The 5131-nt window shown below is 35.7% G+C and overlaps 1 pseudogene across 1 annotated transcript; it reads left to right on the top strand.

The window, feature by feature from the left end:
• Window positions 1–582: 582 nt before the first annotated feature.
• LOC148585271 (G-type lectin S-receptor-like serine/threonine-protein kinase At4g03230) lies at window positions 583–4260 on the top strand (annotated as a pseudogene). The gene is made up of 7 exons (XR_015912168.1): window positions 583–1470; window positions 1636–2128; window positions 2523–2727; window positions 2813–3023; window positions 3156–3397; window positions 3481–3612; window positions 3696–4260. The product of XR_015912168.1 is annotated as a G-type lectin S-receptor-like serine/threonine-protein kinase At4g03230 (transcript).
• The last annotated feature ends 871 nt before the right edge of the window (window positions 4261–5131 follow it).

The raw sequence follows: 5131 nt of genomic DNA, 5'->3' as shown, positions 1-5131 counted from the left end.
TCTTCTTTTTACTCTCTCTCATCCTCTTACTTTAAGATAAAAAATTGTACTTTTTCGATAGATATTTTGCCTACATCTACGGGAAATGCTCTTCAACTCTCTCTTGGTCAGATTTGCTATGATTTTCTTCAAGATCACGTTTCAAGCATTCAACTAATTTGCATTAAATTAGTTACCTGCATCCATGCTTTATTCGTTATGGTAAGCCAAAGAAGAAAAATCAACTGTACTATATTGTTGTACATACTCTTATTGTATTCCTGTCGTGTGGATTTCTATGTCACAGGCCAAGATACATTAAAGCGTGGAGAGTGGATTACTGACAATAAAACCCTTGTCTCCAGTAGTGAAAGGTTTGAATTGGGATTCTTTAAAGCTACGGGAAGCTCTAGCTCCAAAAGCTATGTCGGGATATGGTACAAATGGGATCAACAAACAGTTGTATGGGTTGCCAACCGAGACAAACCTGTCCTCAACGGTTCCACGGGAGTTTCTTTTGGAAATACAAACGATGGCAAGTTTCAGATATGGGATATTAAAACTAGACACGTTTATTGGACTGTAGACGATGAGAGTTCTCGGTCTACATATTGATCTGTGACGCTCATGGATTCTGGAAACCTGGTCTTAAGGGGTGATCAGTTGGGGACGAGTCCGTGGGAGAGCTTCAGAAATCCAACTGATACAGTTCTTCCAGGTATGAAGATGGATAAAGAGCTGACATTGACTTCATGGATAGGTGATGGTGACCCAGAAAGTGGGGATTTCACGTTTCAGAAATATCAAGAAGAAGAGGACAAATACGTTATCTCAAAAAAGACAAGCGATTATTGGAGAAGTTGGATGTTAGGCAACTTCTTCAGCTCAGATGAAAGGTCCAGTTTCCCCGAAGCTGTAGCCAACTTATTATCAAATAAAAGCAACTGCTTCGGGCGTACCGCGTATGTGAACAGGTGTTCGCAGGATTCAAGTATCAGAAGGTTGGTGTTGAATTATAAGGGGGAATTACAGTATCTGATCTGGAATGCGGAAAAGAGAAGTTGGTCTTCGATATGGAGGGAGCCGGAAGACGAATGTAGCATTTACAATGTTTGTGGGAAATTCGGCGTCTGCAATATTAACAATACGGTGGTATGCAAATGTTTACCTGGCTTCCAGCCTACTAACCCGAATCACTGGGATTCTGGAGATTTTTTGGGTGGGTGCACTAGAAATTCGACATCATTTGACAACAGCGACATGTTCTTGAGCTTACAGATGATGAAAGTGGGCAAACCAGACCATAATTCCAAGGTAGAAAATGAAACAGAATGCAGAAAAGAGAACTGCCTTGAGAACAACATGTGCCAGGCTTATTCATATGATACTACTGGGACCAACCTCTGCTGGATTTGGAATTCGGATCTAAATAATCTTCAAGAAGAGTACACAAATGGTGGTCATAACATCTTTGTCCGAGTCGCAAAATCTGTAATTAAGTGTATGCACTGTATTTACGCTCTAGTAAGGTGAGAGACAAATTAATAATTTCTTAAAGAAAGCAACACTCTTTACGAGAACATTTTAGTTTCCTGTTTTCTATTTTTGTTTCTACATACAATAAGGGCTAAGGCTCATTTTTTAATGTTTAATTAGGATTCCAAATTTTATACTTTTGCAGAACCTACTGTTAAGAATTGTGAGCCTTGTGGCACAAACCTGATCCCCTATCCGCTGAGCACTGGACCAAATTGTGGTGACCCCATGTACTTCAGTTTCTACTGCAACACCTCCTCAGGCCAGGTTAGGTTCAAGGCACCCAGTGGCACTTATCGTGTTGCTAATATTACTCCAAGTACACAAAAATTTGTCATCCAAATCAAACATGCAGAAAATATTTATGATAGAAATTTAGGAGGAAATCTGCAACTCAATCGATCATTGCCATTTAATGCGACCATTGGCAACTTTAGTTCTAAAGTTGAAGTAGTAATCAGTTGGGTGGCCCCGCAAGAGCCAACCTGTACTTCATTGACAGACTGCAAGGACTGGCCAAATTCAATTTGCAATATAACAAGAGATGGATACAAGAGGTGCCTTTGTAAACAAAACTTCCAATGGAATGGCTCCACTTTAAATTGTACTGAAGGTGAATTATATCTATTAAATTTTGTTTATTATCATTTTAATATAGCTATTGGAGCTTGTTCAATTTCACAAATATAATGAGTGTCCTGTTTCTTTCTTATAGAAGGTAATCTTCCTCGGAGGTTAAAAGAGCCTTCAAAAAGAAAGAAGCGGCTGCTTCTGAGTGTTGTGGTACCTCTAATTGTAGGTGTGTTTGCTCTCACATGTACCATTACTTCTGTATACGTATGGAGAAGAAAGATGGCCAAGGACGAAATTAAAGGCCTCGCTTTTCATAATGCACAATGTGCACAATCTAAACTTTTGTCTCTTTGAATCCAAATAAAACTGTTTATCCTTACAAATCATTATCATGTAACTAATATATATGGTTGTCTTCTGAACTTAGAAATTAGAAGAAGTGACAGAACAAATCAAGCACTTCGTTCATTAGACAGTGAAAAACATGTCAAAGATTTAATAGAGTCAGGTCAATTTAGAGAAGAAGATGAGAAATGCATAAATGTACCTTATTTTGATTTGGAAAGCATTCTAGCAGCTACAGATAGCTTCTTAGATGCAAACAAGCTTGGAGAGGCGGCCTATGGACCTGTTTACAAGGTAATTTGCACTAAATTAATTGGTATTTAATCCTCATGTAAACTAGTTTCTTGTTAGTGGTAATATGGGTAGTATGGTTTCTCAGGGCATATTTTCAGGAGGTCAAGAAATTGCAGTAAAGAGGCTCTCAAATGTCTCAGGACAAGGCTTACAGGAATTTAGAAATGAGGTGGTGTTGATTGGAAAACTTCAACATAGAAATCTTGTTAGACTTCGGGGATATTGCGTAAAAGGATATGAAAAGATTTTGCTCTATGAGTACATGCCCAACAAAAGCTTGGACTCATTTATATTTGGTTGGCCTCTAAACTGAATTCATAATCTCTTGCAATGCTTCCTATATATATATATATGGTTTTAGTAGAAGTTTATTTCTTACTATTGCTCAAAATATTGTTCCCTCGAATGGCAAATGGAAATCTTTCAAGATAAAACGCTAAGCATGTCTTTGGACTGGGAGATGCGCTTCAAAATCATTTTAGGAATAGCTCGTGGGCTTGTTTATCTTCATCGATCATGACTCCAGATTGAGGATTATTCATAGAGATATGAAAACCAGTAACATTCTTTTAGACGAAGAGATGAACCCCAAAATATTCGACTTTGGCTTGGCAAGGATGATTGAAGGCAAAGAAACCGAGGCTAGCACAACCAAACTAGCTGGAACTTAGTAAGTTTATGGTAGGCACTAAATAGTGTAATTGCGAAAGTTGATTCAATCCTACTTATCCACTGATAAACATTATAATGCAGTGGCTATATGTCTCCGGAGTACATACAAAATGGAATGTTTCATTCAAATCCGATGTTTTTAGCTTTGGTGTGGTTCTACTTGAGATTATAAGTGGAAGAAAGAATGATGGCATCATGAGCCTTATAGGTTATGTAAGTGTATTTAGTTTTTGTAGTCATTAATTTCATTAGCAGGTTTATTGTCCATAAAAATTTTGATTTTAAAATTGTCTCAGGCTTGGAGATTGTTGGATGAAAACAAGGTGTTGAATTTAGTGGACCAGACTCTACGTAAAGATTGCAATGCAGACCAGTTAGTGAAGTGCATAAATATTGGATTCTTATGCTTGCAAGATGACCCAAATGACCGTCCCACCATGTTAAATGTTGTTACCATGCTTGACAGTGAAGCTGCACCAATTCCAACTCCAACACGACCATCTTTGGTTCCAGGGGCATGCCTTTCTAGCACAACTAGTTCTTCTACTAGACCGGACACAATTACAGAATCAACTAGTAGCTTCGGAGGAACATGATACCAATGCAAGTTTTCTTGAATCTGTCATCTCTTAATAAGAAGGTTTTAGCGTGGACAAACCATTGGTTTTATGAATAAGAAGGTTTTAGTAGCCCTTCACCGAAATGAAACTATTCTCCCAATATCTATTCATTTTCTTGAACCTTCTTTGTGGTTTTTGTATTTGGTGATGATTGTAATTTCATTTTTCTATTTTGTTTTGGTCATTGTGAAGTAACCTACATGTAAGATTTGAATATCTATTCCTTTACTTGAAACTTCTCTATGGTAACTGTATTTGGTGATGATTGTAATTTTTTTTTTTTTCTTTTTGTTATTCTTTTATTTATTTATTTATTTTTTGTGTGTGTTCAAACTTCTCTATGGTAACTGTATTTGGTGATGATTGTAATTTCTTTTTCTTTTGTTATTCTTTTTTTTTTTTTTTTTTTTTTTTTTTTTTTTTTTTTCCGGTTCAAGTTTGAATATAATCTCTTCTCATTCAAGAACAGTTTTTATTTTTCTCCTTTACTATATTTTTTATTTTATTTTGAGTGGGTGGGAGATTTGAGTAGTGTTATTCACACGACAAGATCGACTTCGATTATCCTTGCTCCTCATTGCAGGCATCTTGTAATGCCCAACACAATTAACACCAATATTTTAATAAATAAATAAAATAAGATAATGACGGGTAATCTATTATTCAATTTCTTGCAAGTTTTAATATTAGAAATTAACAAATTATAAATAAAACGCCTTTTAAAATTATTAAAAATTAATAATTTTGATTAATTTAAAAACTTATAACATTCAAACATTCGAAGTTGAATTCCAATTTCCGATCCAATCATGGTTGCCTTGAGACGTTGGAAGTTGGATTCACTAGAAATCTAAATTCAACCCATTGATATTTAGAAAGGAAAAAATTATAAGGGAAAAAGCCAAAAAGAGGCAATTGCAAGTCACATGAGCCTCTTAGGCTCCGTTTACTTCGACGTAAAATAATTTCCGTCGAAAAATATTTTCAAGGAAGTCATTTTTCCTGAAAATATTTTCCAGCGAAAACATTTTACGGTGTTTACCTCGCGCACGGAAAATCAATTTTTAAAAAAAATATTTTCAAAAACAATTTTTAATTTTTTTAATTTTTAA

This window comes from Corylus avellana, chromosome 5 (genome assembly GCF_965113065.1).
Source record: "Corylus avellana chromosome 5, dhCorAvel1.hap1.2, whole genome shotgun sequence".
NCBI lineage: Eukaryota > Viridiplantae > Streptophyta > Magnoliopsida > Fagales > Betulaceae > Corylus > Corylus avellana.
The sequence above is the reverse complement of the archived record's forward strand: the minus strand, read 5'-3'. Positions and strand labels throughout refer to the sequence as shown.